The sequence below is a fragment of the Gorilla gorilla genome, chromosome 11, assembly GCF_029281585.2.
Source record: "Gorilla gorilla gorilla isolate KB3781 chromosome 11, NHGRI_mGorGor1-v2.1_pri, whole genome shotgun sequence".
In the NCBI taxonomy this organism is placed as follows: domain Eukaryota; kingdom Metazoa; phylum Chordata; class Mammalia; order Primates; family Hominidae; genus Gorilla; species Gorilla gorilla.
In genome coordinates, this window is record NC_073235.2 from 132,398,240 (window position 1) to 132,418,898 (window position 20,659).

Below are 20,659 nucleotides of genomic sequence, written 5' to 3' on the forward strand. Positions count from 1 at the left end.
AAGATACCCAAAAATGTTAAAGCAACTTCAGATCTGGAACCATTTGGAGGGCTCAGAAGAAGAAAGAAAAATGTGGGTAAGTTTGGAACTCCCTAGGGACTTGTTAAGTGGCTTTGACTAAAATGCTAATAGTGATATGGACAATGAAGTCCAGGCTGAGGTGGTCTCAGAAGGAGATGGGGAACTTGTTGGAAACCAGAGTAAAGGTCACTCTTGCTATGCAAAGAGACTGGCAGCATTTTGCCCCTGCACCAGAGATCTGTGGAACTTTGAACCTGAGAGAGATGATTTAGGGTATCTGGAGAAAGAAATTTCTAAGCAGCAAAGGGTTCAAGATGAAGCAGAGCATAAGAGTTTACAAAATTTGCAGCCTGATGATGCAATAGAAAAGAAAAACCCATTTTCTAGGGAGACATTCAAGCCTGCTGTAGAAATTTGCATAAGTAACAAAGAGCCAAATGTTAATCACGAAAACAATGGGAAAAATGTCTCCAGGGCATGTCAGAGACCTTCACAGCAGCCCCTTCTATCACAGGCCTGGAGGCCTAGGAGGGAAAATGGTTTTGTGGGCCAGATCCAGGGCCACCCCACTCTTTGCAGCCTTGGGACATGGTGCCTTGTGTCCCAGCTGCTTCAGCTCCAGCCATGGCTAAAAGGGGCAAATGTACAGCTCAGGCCATTGCTTTAGAGGGTGCAAGCCCCAAGCCTTGGTGGCTTACATGTGGTGTTGAGCCTGTGGGTGCACAGAAGTCAAGAACTGAGGTTTGGGAACCTCCACCTACATTTCAGAGGATGCATGAAAATGCCTGGATGTCCAGGCAGAAGTTTGCTGCAAGGGCAGAGCCCCCATGGAGAACCTCTGCTAGGGCAGTGCAGAAGGGAAATGAGGGGTCAGAGACCCTGCACAGAGTCCCCACTGGGGAGCTGCCTAGTGGAGCTGTGAGAAGACAGCCACTGTCCTCCAGACCCCAGAATGGTAGACCCACTAACAGCTTGTACCACGTGCCTGGAAAAACCACAGAGACTCAATGACAGCCTGTGAAAGCAGATGGAAGAGGGGGCTACACCCTGCAAAGCTACAGGGTCAGAGTGGCCCAAGGCCATGGAAGCCCACCTCTTGCATCAGCATGACCTGGATGTGAGACCTGGAGTCAAAGGAGATCATTTTGGAACTTTAAGGTTTAATGATTGCCTTATTGGATTTTAGACTTGGATGGGACTTGTAGCCCCTTTGTTTTGGCCAATTTCTCTCATTTGGAACAGGTGTATTTACCCAATGCCTGTACCCCCATTGTATCTAAGAAGTAACTAACTTGCTTTTGATTTTACAGGTTCATAGGCAGAAGGAACTTGCCTTGTCTCAGATGAGACTTTGGACTTGGACTTTTGGGTTAAAGCTGGAATTAGTTAAGATTTGGGGGGACTGTTGGGAAGGCATGATTGTGTTTTGAATGTGAGGACATGAGATTTGGGAGGGGCTAGGGGTAGAATGATATGGTTTGGCTGGGCCCCCACCCAAATCTCATCTTGAATTGTAGTTCCCATAATCCCCACATGTTAGGGAGGGCCCCCCATGCTGCTCTTTTTATGATAGTGAATGGGTTCCCATGAGATCTGATGGTTTTATAAGGGGCTTTTCCCCCTTTTGCTCAGTACTTCTCCTTGATGCCACCATGTGAAGGAGGACATGTTTGCTTCCCCTTTCACCATGATTGTAAATTTCCTGAGGCCTCCCCAGCCATGCTGAACTGTGTGTCAATTAAACATCTTTCCTTTATAAATTAGCCAGTCTCAGGTATGTCTTTATTAGCAGCATGAGAACGGACTAATACACAGTATCATCATCTATCAAGTAGGGAAAATGCCTCCTCCAAAGAAATGTGAGGATTAAAACACATAATATAGGGAAAGGAACCTAGCATGTAGCCCTTCATGTAAGTAACTGAACATTTAACTTGAATCTGAATGTCCGTAAGAATATATTTATTGTAAATCCCCACCCATGCCTGCTCCCACAGGATGGTCTTCAGTGTTTGGAATGGCTGGGCATTAATGCTCTGGTGGAGACAGCCCTGGGTGGAGAGTTGGCAAAGTCTAATCCTGACTTGGACATTCATCTCTTTCACCTTCATTTTCTTCTGCAGAATTAGTGAACTGACCAATACAATTTCTAGAATCCCTTCCCACTCTAAACATCTATGAAATGCATTGCTGTTGTAATCAGTACTCAGAAATGACCAGTTGTAGAGTGAGTTCCCCAACTTGCATTGAAAAACAAAGAACTCTACCTCTTTCCCAGTATTCCATAAAGCCGAACTCGTTAGTGTCAGACTGTGAGTAGGGCAGGCCTGGAAGGCCCCGAGTTCTGGGAACGGAGGATGAATAGTAAGCTGAGGGTCATGCTGAGCCCTTGACCTGAGGATGAAATTGTTTATGAGCTTCTCTGGGCCTCAAACTGTCCAGAGTTGCAAAAACTGCTCCCTGATGGAGATTTGTTTCTTTGTTTGTTTGTTCGCTGGGGGTGGGAGAGATCTGTGCATTAGGAGACAAACTGAGCCAAAAAAACACCCAGTTTGCACTCCTTTCTAAACCTCATTACTAAACCTCACTGCCCAAATCCTAATCCCTGGGAAATTAACAAGGCTTGGGTTATGGAAACCAAGTCTCCTGGCAGTGGTTGCTAAGCAACAAGTGATCTACAGTCTTTTAGCCCTGCTTTGGTTCATCAAGCACAGGGGGTCCCACCCCCAGCCCACTCAGATTTCTCATTTATACTGAGCTCATTAAAAAACCAGCAATATAAGTGCTCTAGGTCAACCCACATGAGCTAGTTCCTTAACAAACAAGTTGACTGGGATAGTATTAAAACCCACGATGACTGACGGGGAGGCTGTATTTCTCTGCATGATCTATTAAATGTGCCTGAGGGGTGCCAGGTCCTAGGAGAAGGAAACTGACCAAATACCAAAGACCTTTCTCAAACCCTGTGCTGTTGCTTATAATCTGGACGGCCTTGTATAATTATTTTTTCAACTTTCTGGCCTCAGTTTCCTCCTCAGTGGAGTGAGGCAATTGGACCAATGACATCTAGGGCCACTTATTCCCAGTGGCTCAAGTGCCCCAGCAAGCTCTCTGCTTCTCCCAAAGGAGCTCAGCAGACCACAGGAGTTAGCATAAGGCATAACTTTCTGGAGCGGAGGGGCAGCATTCATGGCCTAGGCTGAGCCAGAGAACAAAGCTTCCCAATTCACAGGCTTTCTTGGGAGGGAGGTACAGGAGGCTGGGCCTTACATGAAGAGACCAGGGATTTGAGCCAGCAGAGTGTCCTGGGGAGCTGAGACCTCAGATCACAGCTGGAATGGAGCTTCTGGGATGCTATCACCCAGGTAACGACAGTAGCAAGACATTAGTCTGGAATGCAAGGAGAGGCTGCAAGTAACCATCCAGGGGGGATCCTGGGGCTCAGGTTGTGTAAGAAGATAACACAGATGGAAAGCCATCTGGTAGTTCCTCAAAAATTTAAATATGGAATTACCATATAACCCAGTCATTCCACTCTGAAGTATATACCCAAAAGAATTAAAAACCGAGACTCAAACACACACTTGTACAAGCACATTCATAGCAGCACTATTCACAATAGCCAAAGGGTGGAAACAATTCAAATGTCCATCAATAGATGAATGGATAAACAAAATGTGATATATGTGAGCAATGGAATAGTATTCAGCCATAAAAAAGCAATGAAGTATGGATAAATACTGCAACGTGGATGAATCTCAAAAACATTATACTAAGTGAAAGATGCCAGACACAAACAGTCACATATTGGATTACTCCATTTCTATGAAATACCAAGAATAAGTAAATCCATGGAGACAGAATGCAGATTGGTGGTTGCCAGTGACTGGGAGGAGGGAGGAAAGGGGAGTAACTGCTTCATGGATACAGTGTTTCCTTTTGGGATGGCAAACATGTTTTGGAACTAGATTATGAACATACAAAATGCCACTAAAAGGTTCCCTTTAAAATGGTTACTTTCATATTATGTGACTTTTACTTCAGTAAAATGTTTTAAGACAACACAGATTCCACAGATATACCTGGGATGGTTTATGATACAGAGAATTGGCGATATGGGATGATGAGACACCACATGACGTTTCAAGACTCTTTATTATCTGTCTACTTCAATATGGACAAACTTCATTGATGTTCCTTTCTAGTCTAATGGACTGTGGTCAGAGGCCTAAGAATAGAATACAAGAACTCTCCAAGGAAGCACGCTTCTTCCCAGGTTTCTCATTCGGAGTTTACACCAGGAGGCAAGCAGCCCTTCATCAGAAGAACCCATGAAGGAAGCAGGTGTACAGGTGAGCCCTAACAGGAAATAAAGACTCCCTTTTCTAGGAAAGAAGACCTGCCTCCAACTGAGGAAGGAGTTTTCAAGGCATGCATGTAGAAGTAGAAGAGCAGGGCTGGGCACATTTGTTCGCGCCTGTAATCCTAACACTTTGGGAGGCCAAGGCAGGGGGACTGCTTGGGACCAGGAGTTCAAGACCAGCAACATAGAGGCCTGGGCAACCTAGAAGGACCCCCGTCTCTACAAAAATAAAAAATAAATTAGCCAAGTATGGTGGCATGTGCCTGTAGTCCCAGTTACTCGGGAGACTGAGGTGGGAGGAACACTTGAGCCCAGGAGTTCAAGGCTGCGGTGGGCTGTGATTGCACTCCCGCCACTTGCACTCCAGCCTGGGTGACAGAGCGAGACTCTGTGTCTCTAAAAGAAAACAATAAAAGAAAAAAAAGTGGAAGGGCAAAGTGAGGCAAGGAGATCAACTGAATGGCCTCTGTCAACAGCCTTGTACCCCGCTGGTCTCCATTTCCTGGACAACATTTGCAAGTCAATCATTTTTCCAAATATACAGGAGAAAGAAGAAAACAATCAAGCATACTCACATACTACCGGGAAAGATCTATGTTAGGAGAAAAAGCTCTTGACTTCGCCTAAATTCCCACAGGCTCTACTTGCATTTATGTGCTCTTCTAAGCATATAAAACATCTGTAGGGTCCGTGGAAAGCAAGGGAAGCAAGAAAAACCTTGCATAAAATCGACTTGTGATTTTTAAAGAGGTGTCAGCATCGGTTTTTGGCATCACGCTGTTAAGTTTGAACATAATGATAACAATTTATTTTCCTTAGGAGACAAAAAGAAAGGTGACTTCCCCTTTAGTCGGTGTGTAGCTCCAAAATTTCCACCCTCCCACATCCTACTCTCCCTTGGTAAAATAAAAAAATAATAATAATATGGAATTTACTTCTCTCCAGCTAAAGGTTTATTTGGGGCCTCATAGAAATGCTAATATTCGTTCTCATTTCTCTGTTTTTCCTATTATCTCTCTCATTATGAGGCTTTTCTACAGAAATAAAAGAATTCCCTTTTGCACAACCAAAAAAACCAATGGCCAATTTTAAAGAGTAAAAATGAAGACAGAGGGTCACAAAAACCCCTCGTCAGGAGAAATAAGGCTGTTCTCAAGGGGAATGGAGCTAAAAATACAATATGGAGAGTAAAGCATAAGGGAAATTTGCATTTTGCTGAATATTAGTGCAAGCCTTTCTGCCCAAGCCTGGATGAAGAACATTGTTTGAAATCAGACCATTACACCATCAAGAACTTTTAAGAAATACTCTATTATCCAATAATGCCATTAAAATTAACTTGGTGATTGTAACAAAATACTAAGGAACACACAACAATTATTAAAAGTGTGCTGAGTCGTTCTTAAAAAAAAGAAAGAATCTTGATAAAATGGTTGCAGTGTTCCAGCCTCAATAAAAAGTCAAGACAAATTAAAAATATTTAAATATGATTTAGAAAATCTATGCCAACCCTTCTTAAAATAGGCATAAATTGAAGTTAAATTTAATTGTACTTTTTTTGTTGTTTTTTTGAGACAAGCTCTTGCTCTGTCACCTAGGCTGCAGTGCAATGGCTGGATTTCAGCTCACTGCAAACTCCTCCTCCTGGGTTCAAGCGATTCTCCCACCTCAGCCTCCCAAGTAGCTGGGACTATAGGCGTGCACTGCCATACCGGCTAATTTTTGTATTTTTAGTAGAGATGGGGTTTTGCCTTGTTGCCCAGGCTGGTCTCGAACTCCTAGGCTCAAGCGATCCACCCACCCCACCTTCCCAAAGTGCTTGGGATTACAAGCATGAGTCACCACGTCCAGCTTTAATTGTACATTCTAAAGAAATAATAGAATCAACCTTATCAATACAAATCTTGGACAAAATAGAATTTTTCAAAAGCAAATTCTTGGCTTGAATCTGCTAATTCTCAACATATTATACAGTATGGTAACAATATAAAGCATAGACTTCTAATTAAAATTGATCAGCTTCCCCATTAATGAATCTGGCTAAATAAGAACCAAAAATTATAAGCTTCTAAAGAGCAAAACAATGAGCATAAGCGAAGTCAAATGAAAAATGATACATACGGAAAAAGAGATTTACAACACAAAGGACAAAGGGCGAATTTAATTTCCCTCATTAACAACAAGCCATTACGAATCAATGTGGAGAAAATGTACAACCCAAAAGAAAATTAGACAAAAATAGGAACAGGCAATTTCATTAAAAAAAAAAAATCTTCCCTCATTCATAATTTTTTAAATGCAAATTAAACCAATTAAATATCATGTTTTACCTATCAGTTAACACAAAAAAAATGGGGGCTAGTAGGCATTCTCATATGCTGTCAGTAAATTTGCAAAATTCTCCAACCTTTTTGGATGGCAACTTAGCAGTATTTATTAGAATGCTTAATGTATATACATTTATGTCAATATATGTGTGTGTGCGTGTGTGTGTGTATAGGGGTCAGTGCAACATTTTTTTTTTTTTTTTGAGACAGCATCTCACTCTGTCATCCAGGCTGGAGTGCAGTGGTGTGATCTCGGCTCACTGCAACCTCCGCCTCCCAGGTTCAAGCAATTCTCCCGCCTCAGCTTCCCAAGCAGCTGGGTTTATAGGTGTGTGCTACCACGCCCAGCTAATTTTTTGCGACATTATTTAAAAACTGGAAATAATGGGCTTTAGTAAGGACTGAATATGTAAATAGTCACACAATGGAATACTAGTCAACCATCGAAAAGAATGGGTTTGCTTTCTGTTTTAAGATATGGTGGCCAGGCACCGTGGCTCATGCCTGTAATCCCAGCATTTTGGGAGGCTGAGGTGGGCAGATCATGAGGTCAGGAGATCGAGACTATCCTGGCTAACAAGGTGAAACCCCATCTCTACTAAAAATACAAAAAAAAAAAAAAAATTAGCCGGGCATGGTGGCACACGCCTGTAGTCCCAGCTACTCGGGAGGCTGAGGCAGGAGAATCGCTTGAACCCAGGAGCCACTGCACTCCAGCCTGGGCGACAGAGCAAGACTCCATCTCAAAAAAAAAAAAAAAAAAAAAAAGATATGGTAAGATGCTCAAAATAGATTAAGGAAAACATTGCAGAACATTACGTATAGGTTGAGTTAGCTTTTATATAAAATAGTTTGCATGCATATAAAAGTATTTACATAGGCTTCACATATGCTTATACATACCAAGAAGAAAATGTAAAACTACACAGCAAAATGGAAACAGCGATTAGTGCAGAGGGATGATATTGGCAGGAGAGGCCGAAGAAAGGGAAGGGAAGGTTACCAACAGGTCTTTTACACATTTCCATGCATTTATAATGCCTTAGCAGTTGGATGGTTACCCTTAAAAGGACCCATGAAGATGCAAAACTATGAGCTGATTTCATATTTTAAATGCAAGTTAGCAAAATTTACCTTCTACAATTATTTGACAAGAATTTAAAGTGCAATTGACAAACCTTTCAGAAAAAAGCTGGGAATTGGGCCTTTGGGGTAAGGTTGCCATATTTAGCTAATTAAACATACAAGTTTCCCAGTTAAATTTGAATTTCAGATAAATGATGTACAATATTTGGGACACACTTATACAAAAAAATGCTCATTGTTTATCTGAAATTCCAATATAACTGTGCATCTGTATTTTGCCTGGGCATCCTACTTTGGGGTACTTCGAGGTCCCAGGCTAGCTCCTGGTCTATGTCTTAGTCCATGCTCAGAAGTCCCATGTATTCAACCAGCTGCTTCTTCCTCCATTCCAGTGGTTCTTTTACAGGTAGGTGAGGTCTTAAAGAATCTTTTGAAACTTTTCAGCCATTCCCCAGGAGAATATCTACATACAAAATTTGGCATCTCCAGGGTATGTGGGCCCCACGTGAGCCCCGCCCCACAATGGTCGGACCCAAGGACTCCTCCAGTCCATGGCACTGTGCAGACAGCCAGCTATGAGGAAGCGAGCATGTTGGACTTTGAGGAGTTCAACCAGACTATGAAACAGCAAAATCGCAAGACCTTTTTTGCCTTCTTTGCCAGCACCAAGGACATCGGAGGTAACAGATATAGCCCCAAAGGCATGCGGGCCAAACCAGTTGTAGAGACGGCCTGAGGCATGTTCGGGAAGAATGTGCATTCATCTACTGCCAAGTAGGAGAAAAGCCTTATTGGAAAGATCCAAATAATGTCTTCAGGAAAAATTTGAAAGGAGCTGCAGTGCTTAACCATGGAACCCCAGAAAAACTGATAGAATCTGAGTGTCTTCAGGCCAGCATAATGGAAATGTTCTCTGAAGATTAAGATTTGATGATGGTAGTCATGCCTTGATTTCCTGCTCTGTTCTGGTAAACTGCATACTTGGTTTGAATTCATGTTAGCAATAAATAAATAAATGATGATGGGCTGGGCACAGTGGCTCATGCCTGTAATCCCAGCACTTTGGGAGGTCAAGGCGGGAGGATCACTTGAGCCCAGGAGGTCGAGAACAGCCTGGGCAACATGGTGAAACCTTGCCTCTACAAAAATATTTAAAAATTAGCCAAGCGTGGTGGTGCATGCCTATAGTCCCAGCTACTCAAGAGGCTGGGGCAGGAGGATCACTTGAGCCATAGAGGTTAAGGCTGCAGTAAGCCATGATCACATTACTGCACTTCAGCCTGGGCAACAGAGTAAGACCCTGTCACCAAAAATAATAATGATGATGATGATTTAAAAAAAAGAGTATGTGAGTGTCCACGCACTCTTGAAACCATCCACAGATCCCAGGTTAAGAATCCTGGTTCTGGCTGGGCGCAGTGGCTCACGCCTGTAATCCCAGCACTTTGGGAGGCCGAGGCAGGCGGATCACGAGGTCAGGAGATCGAGACCACCCTGGCTAAAACGGTGAAACCCTGTCTCTACTAAAAATACATAAAATTAGCCGGGCGTGGTGGCGGGTGCCTGTAGTCCCAGCTACTCGGGAGGCTGAGGCAGGAGAACGGTGTGAACCCCGGAGGTAGAGCTTGCAGTGAGCTGAGACCATGCCACTGCACTCCAGCCTGGGGGACACAGCGAGACTCCGCCTCAAAAAAAAAAAAAAAAAGAACCCTGGTTCTACCTCAGTGTAATATTCTACCCTGTTTTGGAGGATTCTTGTCATCTCAATATGTGCCTGGGAGAACTGCATTTCTCTAGCTCCGCACCTATGCTATTCTAAAAAGCAAGTTCTAAAGGCTCTAGAGTAACCAAATTAATTTTGCAGGTGGTGGGGAGAAGGGGGGAGAACATATTTACAGGACTCAACCTGATTTTAGGACTTACTGTAACTACAGTAGTCTCAAGATAGCGTAGAATTGGCAAAAAGAGACATAAATGTAATAAAATAAAGAGTCCAGAAATAGACCCACACATGCTTGGTCAAATGATTTTAAACAAAGGTACCAAAATAATTCAGTGGAGATAGACAGTCTTTTCAATAAATGTTTCTGAAACTATTAGACATTTGTAAGCAAAAAAAAAAAGAATGAAAACTACCCATACATTGCACCACATAGAAAGAGACAATCTTAAAATGGGTCAAAGACCTTCATGTCAAACCTTAAATGATACATGAGAAAACAAGAGGGGATTTTTGTGGCCTTGGGTTAGGCAAAGATCTCTCAGATAGGACACAGAAAGTACAAACCATAAAAGAAAAAATGGACCAATCAGACTTCATTGGTCTTTAAAACCTGTCCTTTGAAAGACCTTGTTAAGAAAAGGAAGGGCTGGGCACGGTGGCTGATGCATGTAGTCCTAGCACTTTGAGAGGCCAAGGTGGGCAGATTGCTTGAGCCCAGGAATTTGAGACCAGCCTGGGCAACATGGTGAAACCCCACCTCTATTAAAAATAAGAATTACTTCAGTGTGGTGGCACATGCCTGTAGTCCCAGCTACTCAGGAGGCTGAGGTGGGAGGATTGCTTGAGCCTGGGAGGCGGAGGTTGCAAGGAGCCGAGATCATGAGTTTGCACCACTGCATTCCAGCCTGGGTGACAGAGTGAGACCCTGTCTCAAAAAAAATGAAGAAAGAAAAGAGAAAGAGAGAAAAAGAAAAAAAAAAGAAAGGGAAAGGAGAAGCCACAGATTGGGAGAAAATATTTGCAAATCGCATATCAAGTAAGGGATTTGAATTTGAATCAGAAATATGGAAAAACAACCTCAGAACTCATTTGAATAGACATTTCATCAAAGAAGAGGCATGGATAGCAAATAGCATATGAAAAGATGTTCAACATCATTAATCATTATAAAAATGCAAATTAAAACCAAAATGTGATACCACTGCACGCTTATTAGAATAGCTAAAACCTAAATCACCAATGATATACCAAGAACTGACAAGGATGCAAGCAACTGGAAGCCTCATTTATTGCTGATGGGAATGCAATGGTACACCTCTTCTGGAAAACACTTTGGCAGCATCTTCTAAAATTTAACACGCACTTACCACATGACCCAGCAATCCCAGGAAATCCTAGTTATTTACTCAAGAGAAATGAAAACATGTCCACTTAAAGACCTGTATGTGAACACTTACAGAAGCTTTATTCATAATCACCAGACACTGGAAACAAACCAAATGTCATCAGTTAGTGAAAGGACAAATTGTCATCTAGCCATACAATGGATACTATTCAGCAATAATAAGAAACAAACAATTGATACATGAAACCACATGGATCTATCTCAAAAGCATTATGTTCAGTGGAAAATGCACATGTATGACGTTCTAGAAAAATGCAAAACTATAGTGATGGAAATCAGACCAGTGGCTGCCAGGGACTGGGGCCGGGGAGAGGTTTACTACAACGGGGCATGAGGAAATGTATAGGGATGATTGTGGTGGTGTTACACACCTGTGCGTCAAAATGCATAGAAATGAATGCCAAGAAGAGTGAATTTTACTGTACGTAAATTATACCTTAATTTTAAAAATAGTTATAAAATGAAAAGAGTCTGGGAATCCTTTGTAGAAGAAGCAATACAGCTAGTCATTTTGAAGCTAAAGATTTTGGTGTTCTTTTCATTGTTCCCGTATTGCATTTTCCCTTTCTACAGTAATATACCTTGGACATATTTAACTTTTTGTCCTATTCTAATACATTCTATTGTGCTTGAAAGTTAACTGCAAGGTTTTGCTCCAAATGACATATTGCAGAAATCTGACTTCAACGCGATGGGATACTAGGAGTAATGCTAATTCAGCCGTCCTCCACTCAGCCCCCATCAGCCCATTGCTACAGACTCTGTGCTTCAGTCGTCTCATGGAAAAGAAGGACTAGATACTTTTCTTCTCTTGTGATTTCTTCCACCACAGAATGTCTTCCATAAAGGAGTTTTAATCTGCCTCCGAAACCCAAGATGTAATTACAAATGCTCCTTCACATTAACTACAAGGACCAGATAAGTACCAGTGTTGAAATTCTAAAGGACCTGCTTGCTTTCAGGAACTGTGAGCAAAAGATAGCAGACACGTTTCTATTTCCAAGCACCTTTCTTTCAAGTACAGTGATTTCATTTCTCAAATCTTGTTTTTCAAAAGCCCTGTGCCTTTTCTTTTCTCTTTAAGAAAGAAATACCTTAACATTACACAAACCCAAAGCCTCCATACAGAAACTAAAACTTCCAGAATGGAACCGCAACCCTCTGGTTCCCTTTTCCCTCTGGTGCTCACTTTGAAAGTCACAAACCATGGAGCAGTCTGAGGCACAGCAGTACAGTAAGAGTAATGACCCCATACTCAAAGCCACCATGCCTGGGCTCAGATCCCCAACTCTGTCACCAAGCTTTAGGACCCCAGGTAGGTTTCCTTAGCCATAAGATGGGGACTCATATTCACTTTTATCAAAATAGCAGTTTGTGTTTATAGAGGGCCAGTTCTGTGCCAGAGACCTTATTATTCACTTTCATCTTTCCAGCCATCCTGTCAATGATTGAGGAAACGGGGTTTAGGAAAGCTAATAAGCCTGTAGTAGCTCAGTCAAGATGCTCACCCACACCCAAAACCCCTCCAGTTAGCATTTCTTTTCCCTGCCTCACACACTTCCCCGGAAATAAACTCTAACTATGGTGTCCAGACATGTTGGCCAAGGGCTGATATAAAAGAAAAAGTTCAGATCTATCCAGGAAGACTCTAGAGATTTAAGCAATTTGAAGACAATGACTGTACTCTTTCTGTCAGTCCCAGGGCCCTACCTAGAGCCTAGGTAGAGGTAGCCATCAAGAGGGATGGAAGAGAGCAAGAGGAAAAGGGAAAAGGGAGAGGAGCCTTGGGCTAAGTCCAATAAATAAAAATGAAAAAATAAACTCCACCAATGTTTACGGAAATATTTAGGAGAGGGTCAGCCAACTTCTTCCTTTATCAAGGGCCATATAATAAGTATTTTTGGGCCGGGCACAGTGGCTCATGCCTGTAATTCCAACACACTGGGAGGCTGAGATGGGTGGATCACTTGAGCACAGGAGTTCAAGACTAGCCTGACCAACATAGCAAAACCTCATCTCTAGTAAAAATACAAAAAAAAATTAGCCGAATATGGTGGCACACACCTATAACTTCAGCTACTCAGGTGGCTGAGGCACAAGAATCGCTTGAACATGAGAGGCGGAGGCAGCAGTGAGCCGAGATCACACCACTGCACTACAGCCTGGGTGACAGAGCAAGACTCCATCTCAACAAATAAAGAAATATTTTCTGTACTACAGCCTGGGTGACAGAGCGAGACTCCATCTCAACAAATAAAGAAATATTTTCAGCTTTGTGAGCCATGCTGTCTCTTGCAACTCCTCCCCTCTACCACTGGAACATGTAAGCAGCCACAGACAACACTTACGCAAACATATGTGGCTGTGCTCAAAACAACCTTATCCTTGGACACTGAAATCTGGATTTCATATAACTTTCATGCAATATGAGTTTTTTTTAATGTAGAGGCAAGGTTTCAGTATGTTGCCCAGGCTATTCTTGAATTCCTGGGCTCAAGCGATCCTCCCACCTTGGCCTCCCAAAGGGCTGGGATTACAGGTGTAAGCCGCCACACCCGGCCCAGATATTAGTTTGGTTTTGATTTTTTTTTGACCACTTAAAAATGTTAAAACCATTCTTAGTTGGTAGAAAGAACGGGGATGAGAACGGTGCTTTGGCCACCCTTGATTTAGTTCATCAGAAAAGGTGGTTTTTTTGTTTTGTGTTTTTTTCCCCCGAGACAGAGTCTCGCTTCAGCCCAGGCTGGAGTGCAGTGACGCGATCTCGGCTCACTGCAACCTCTGCCTTCAGGATTCAAGTGATTCTCCTGCCTCAGCCTCCCGAGTAGCTGAGACTACAGGCATGTGCCACCATGGCTGGCTAATTTTTTTTTTTTTTTTTTTTTTTGTATTTTCAGTAGAGATGCGGTTTCACCATGTTGGCCAGGCTGGCCTCGAACTCTTGACCTCAGGTGATCCATCTGCCTCAGTCTCCTAAAGTGCTGGGATTATAGGCATGAACCACAGCACCTGGCCACAGAAAAGTATTGTTAAAAGAAAGCTTTTTTAGAAATATTAAAAGCTAGAGCTACTGCAAAGGATTTATTGAAAAATATTCTGCACTTCCCAGAACAGACCTGACACAAGGGAAATGATTAAACAGATTAAATGTCTTCATATGCTTTCCTTCTCCTAAACACAATCCCTCCTCATATGCCCTGGATCTACTCCACAAGGCCCAGTGCCCTCCTGGTGCCCACAGCTGCACCCCACTAAACCTGTCATTTATTCAACAGTATTACGTAGAGCCTACTGTATGTAGCCCCAGTGCTGGGTTCCCATGCAACTGGGGGAGAAGAGAGCAGAGATTCTGAGAGCTCTTCCTCTCAAAGACAACTGCTCTAAGATGCACATAGTGATTATTGACTGAAGGTAGGTTAGTGTGTTCAAATAAAACATGAGGAGTGATTCCCTAATAGTCTAGACTGCCAGCTCATGCTCTCTTCACTGTTTTCTTATTGTTCTTTGCACTCACTGGGTGAGAAGAACAGAGGAGGAATTAACAGAAGTGAGCACCTTTTATCCGGTGTCTCTCTGATGGGCGAGGCACTGGGCTAGACACTTCTAAGCCATAGCAACTTTCAAGGTTGGCATCAGGATCCCATTTTCACAGATGATAAAACCAAGCCTCAGAGAAAGGAGTCACTTACCCAAGGACACCCAGAGCCAGATTCTAACCCAGGCCTGACTCCCACGTTTCGACTCTTTCCATTCTAAGTTCACTTTGAGATGCAAAATCTATACCATTTGAGGAGGGTGTGGACCAGGAGTTTCCAGGCTGTGAGCCTGCCTGCCCTTCAGGCAGGAGTGACCAAAGCAGGTGCAACTGTCGTTTTTCTCTGCCACATGCTATACGTCGAGCAGGCTATGAAGGAAGATGATAAGAGTCTAGCAGGAACTTCTCAACCCTAGTCATACAGTAGAATCACCTGGGGAGCATTTAAAATGTACCAGTGCCAGGCCCCACCCTGGGCCAATTAAATCAGAATCTGGGGGACAGGGGAACTGTAGGACCCACTCATTTTTGTTCAAGCTGCCAGGTCAGTCTAATACACTGCCAGGGCTGAGCACTGACATGGGGAAGCAGAGGAAGGGGTAAATATAAAGAAATTCTGTCCGCAAACCTTTGCCACATTGTCGGGTTTTCTGTTGGGTGGGGGCAGGATTCTGCAGTCACTGCCTCTGGGTTAAGCAGCTCTGACCACAGCTGCCTACTGAATTGATAAGGATATCTAAAAATACAACCCTGGCATTCAGCTTTCTGACTCAAATACCCTTCAAATTCAGACTAGGTTTTCTTTCTTGTTTGATGCTTATCAAATGAGAGCATAAACAAAACCATTTTTGATGGTACCATGTCACATGAGAAGCTTAAGCAAAGAAGCTAAAGACAGGAACACGTTTTTGTGAGGTGGCCATGCTGAGAAGAGTGATACCTCCTAAGAATGCAGCAAGAATGTAGTGCACGAAACAGGCGAATCATTCTGCTTTAATAACACCAAGAAAACATCAAGTTTCCTGCTTTTCTTAACATTCTTACAAAAATTTCGACAAGTTTTTGTTCTTTCATTTCAAAAGAAAACTTCAAGTCACTGAGAATTTTCTAAGAAATCATTTATTTCAGAATAAAAAGTACACATTTATAAAAAGTTTAATACAATTAAATTTTCTTTTTCAAAACATGTCATAACATAATTCATCCTAGTAGAGAGAAAAAGCTGTGTCTGTTCATTGAAGGAGGACAATCAAACACACTGAATAAACTAATATAATCATTTTATATGGGGAAAAATACAATCCTTTTCTTAGTATATCTTTTATTTGCGCAACGTGTTACCTTTTTTCAAAATGTTTTAAACTTCATTCTTGCATACGTCTTTACACTTTTAAAAAGAACTTTACTATGTTCTTATTTGTGAGTTACATCATTTCTATAAAGAAAATAAGATAAGCATTGTTAATCCATTTTAGAGATATGAACATTGAGGTTCAAGAACGTTCAATAATTATCCCAAAGTCACAAGAAGTTCATAGAAAAGCCAGAGAAAGAAGCAATGTCTCTTTACACCTCAGCTACTATTCAACATTTTGTACATACTACAATGTGAGTTTGTGTGTTTCTGTGTGTGTGTGTGTGTATATGTGTAAAGTCCAGTAAAAAAGACTGATGCAGTACAAAGAACTAGAATTCTTTGTTAGCAAACCTCAATCAAAAATAGGTTCCTCTGAAGCAGACCATTGTTTCAAGTTAGCATGGTTAATCAGAAGAAAGGATTATAAAATCAGTTTAATAAGTAAAATTAACTTGCATGAAAAGCAGCCACACGTGTCCCCTTTTTACTCCAAGTGCAGAAATTAACACATTGTTATTATAATCCTGAAGGATAGGATCCTTAGGGAACATGTAATGAAAAAACAAACAGGTATCTGACTGCTTAAATATTAGGCAAATAATTATTTTATGAAAATAAAATAAGCTTTACAAACAAAGTAATGCAAATGTAAATAGCCCCTTCTTTGATGGACAGCCCAATAGAAGGAGTTTCTGTATCACTCACCACAAAAGAAAAATTGGCCCAGCCACTGCCACCTCTGATACCTGCCTGCTTCCCCAAATGAACCAGAACAAGCAAGAGTGGCCTCAATTTCTAATCAGCTGAAGATTTTTCAAACCTATCAGAAACATTTTTTTTATGTAGTGTCCATTTGCTTGCCATCATGGTAAAAATAACCTCAGCTAGGACCCAGAATTCTAACTCTAAGGTGAAGGTTCCTGGTTAGCATGTGGCATAAGGAGAATCTGTGTCTTTGTCACCTCTGTGCCTTTTTATTCGAGCTGAGCACACTCATACAAGCTCATTTAGAGCAAGACTGGACTCAGAAATTTCTTTATCCCCTTTTTAATGATAAAACTCAAGGAGGTTATAGCTCTTGCTCCCTATTGTAACTATGACAGGTCCAGGGCTGGATTTTCATCTAGGCACTCTTTAGATTCTATAGCCCTGTATCAAGCCAGCCTGGCTGGCTCAAATTCCAGTTCCAGTTCTCACACTTACTAGCAGTGTGACATTGGGACAGTCACTTCACTTTTCTGCACTTCATCTATAAAATGGGAGTAGGGACAGCACCCAGCTCATAGGACATTGCAAGGATCAGCAAGTTATGTCTGCAAAGTCCTTGGAACAGTGCAGGCATGTGGCAAGTGCTTAAAAGGAGGGTAAGCTACCATCATCATCATCATTATGTATCTACAAATTAGATTTTCATATGCAGTTTTAAAATCAGCTGAATTTCTCATGATTTAAGATGTTTGCATGTGTTAGAGGACTTTCAGGGCAGTATCAAAATGTGACCTTGGATTAGTCACTCAATCAAAATGAGCTTCATTTTCTGCATTTGACTAAAAGAGATGATGATTACCTCGATCTAGTTAAGGTAATGAGCATTTGAAATATGTGCAGAAAGTTTACAAAGAAAGAAATGTCACAGGTGCTCAGTGATTTACAGCACTTAATTAATTTAATCCTTCCCAGAACCTTAGTGTGAACATCCCACAGAGACAGGATGGACACCCACCCAAAATTTGGTTTGGACCCTGAGACTGAAAATGGCATGCATACACACGCACATGCACACGCACACACACACACACACACACACACACACACGATATAAAAAGGTTTACTGCTGACATAATGGGGCTCTCTGGGGACAGCAGGCAGTTCCCAAATGGGTTTAAATGGCTTCTGAGAACAGGGAAAGGAGACTGGCTTGTGGGTTTTGCTGCATTTTGGGGTTGGGGCTGGAGTAGCACAGGGCAGGAGTTTGCATGGTTTGAACCTCCCACCAGCACCAAAGGAGGGAACCCCTGGGCTTTCTTATCAGCTTGTTTTGATGTGGAGGAAAAGAGGAAGTGGAGAGGTGAGGCTTTAAAGCTGTCAGCAGCAATCAGACATCAAGGAATGGAATCACTATCTTCATGAGGAATCCTATGAGGTAGGTCCCATAGATCCCATCGTTGAAGATGAGGAAATAAGACCCAGTAGTTTTAACTTCAGCTTGACTTCAAACCCACACGACCTACAATTCCCAAATCCTAGGAGTTTCCATGACTCAGGTGACAAAAGAAGCATGTCCTGGACCCCACTGACTTACGCAAATTCAATCAGCCAACCACAGAAAAGCTAAAGACATCCTTTTTTTAAAAAGCCTAAAGACAGCCATTTTAATCCTAATTCGTAGTTTATGATTTTCTCAAAATTTCCCCACACACAGAAAGAAACTTCAAGGTTAGGTTCTAATGTTACCATTGCTAACACTATTGTCTTTGGAGAAGGAGGAGTGACGCTCTGTTTAAAAGATCCTCTTCACATCCAGGTAAAATTCCATTTCCAATTTATCCAGTGAGCACGAGGTTCTATTTCAGCAACCACATAGTCTGCAGTGGCTAAGATCCTATTTCCTTATCTGTAATTGAGTATGTGTAGTTTCTCTCTCCCTCTCTCCCCTCCCCTCCCTACCACCCCACGTTTAACTTCTCTTCTGAAATTGTCTTTTGTGTTCTTTGCCGTTCCCATGAAAAATGAGTCTCAAGTCTTACTGCGAGATCATGAACGATTAAATTAAAATCATCAGGAATCCATTTTTATGGATTATAAGGCCCTGAATCATCTCAGTAAGTTTTTCTGGGTAACCAAGTCCAATCAAGTTCCAAGTTCAATGAGCTTTCCTATGAGGATTACAGTAACTTCAGCGCTCTCTCCAACTCACACACCAGGGCATGCAGTATTGCTTCTGCTCAGGTGGACGGTGTTCACACAGCTAAGCCTACCTCCAATGGGAGCTACAAAAGAAACCTGAATCTGTTTTGATCCAGTTGGTCCTGCAATGTTATGTCTTAGTTCATGACTCTTCGGAATGAATTATATTATATATCAAGTCACTACTTAGGACAAATCAAAATATTTATGTTTCTCTGTTAGTCATCTTTAGGCGGCACTAAAGAGCTCTTTTTCTTGAAGATGTCTTATATCTGTTTTTAGAGTCACCAAAAACCATCTCAGAGTTGTGTTAAATTCCCAGTGAGTCTTTCTTCTCATGTAAATCGATGTGCACTCTAACGTACCTTCTCCCATCCATTCCCACTAAACCCTAGGTCCAAATCAACTATTTCTTTGAAGGATAAAATTCAGACGTGTAAATATAACAGCAGTTTGATGGACACACTCAGACAATTCATTTCTTCAGGAAAAGTCATATAAATCATCAATCCACAGGGAAAATTAGCGTGAGTCCATTCCTTGGTTTTTGATTTGCAGTTATTTTGACTTTTGCAAAAGCAAGATTTTGTTCTAATGGTTAGAATGGCTCCAACAGGCATTTCCCCCAAGAAGCTATCATGTCCCAAATCTACTCCTGATGCTCACATCACACAAATTCTTCCTCCTCATCATCATCTCCCTTCAAGTAACTAAAGCTTATTGTAACCAGTAAACAAAGAGGAAGAGCACAGTGTTGAAAAGATAGATTCAGATTGCTAATTTGCCATTAAATGAAATAAAAAGATTCTAGATAAATGCAAAAAAATCTGGCTGTCAAGGTCAAGCTTCTCAATCCCATTTACCTCTAAAAAAATGTAAAACCTGTCATAATGAAAGGGCAGCCTTTTTCCCCATTGAAAGAACCTATTTGAGCATTCTCAAAGTAACTCTCCAATCATTGTTATCAAATTTATATGAAACAAACTCCTCCACCCAAATGTAAGAAAGATAGTATCTGATCCCAAATATTGTCCATATTCATGTGGTTTAATGTAATCATTTCAGATAACTTCATTATTTGCCCTACCCTGCAATACAGGTTTGGGGATTTTCTACCTGTACACACAGTCCTACCAAATTGCCTACTGAAAATGTTGATGTTAATAGGTTTCACAGAGCTTTAACGGACTTGTAAAAGCCCCAGATATTATTTTCTGCCAAATTCTCCTGAAAACCCCAAATTCACGGGCGGCTGCTGGCTACATCCCATCGTCCCATCCCTCGCACCGCCCACACGCTTTCTGGCGGCTTCCCGGTGCCCTGCTCACGCCCCGGCTGCCAGCCCCAAGCGTGCGCCCCGTGGAGCGTCCGGCAGGAAGGGCGGCCCTGCCAGCACCACGTACAATGCCCCCTCGAATGCCTCCGACTGTTCCAACACTGCTCCTAAGCTTAGAGAGGGCTGGTCGCAGGCCGAGGAGAGGCAGCTGCCCTCCTCGTCCTCTGGCTGCTTTGTCACAGCCCTCAAGGGCGGAGGAAGAGAAGGAGAAAGTGCCCCACCACCTGGCACACATCCCTTGCCTCCCACACCGCACACCCTTTACACACACAGGGTCCAGCCGGACGTGGAGCGTGGACCACCTGGACATTGAACACCTCGCCGGGGACGCTCGGAGCCGGCTCCTCCGCGCTGCCAAGGCGGACACCGCTCAAGTGGTTCTTGGCTCGGCCCGGCCGGGAGGGGCGCGCCACTCAGTGGCCAACCGGAGCGTCTGGAGCCCCGCGCGAGGAGTGCCGAGCCCCGGAGCGGCACACCCCGAGAGCCCGGCTGGCCCCGCCCGGGAACCAGGGCGGGTAAGGGAATCAGGGTCTGCCCGGGGGTCCGCGTCCACGCGGGCCAAGAGACTGGATCCATCTTCTTCCCAAAGTGGGAAAGCC

General features: G+C 42.7%; 1 protein-coding gene across 2 annotated transcripts in view; it reads right to left on the reverse strand.

The window, feature by feature from the left end:
- The window catches only part of DNER (delta/notch like EGF repeat containing), a 355,847-nt gene that overhangs the window by 334,657 nt on the left and 531 nt on the right, over positions 1-20,659 (reverse strand). The window lies entirely within an intron of this gene.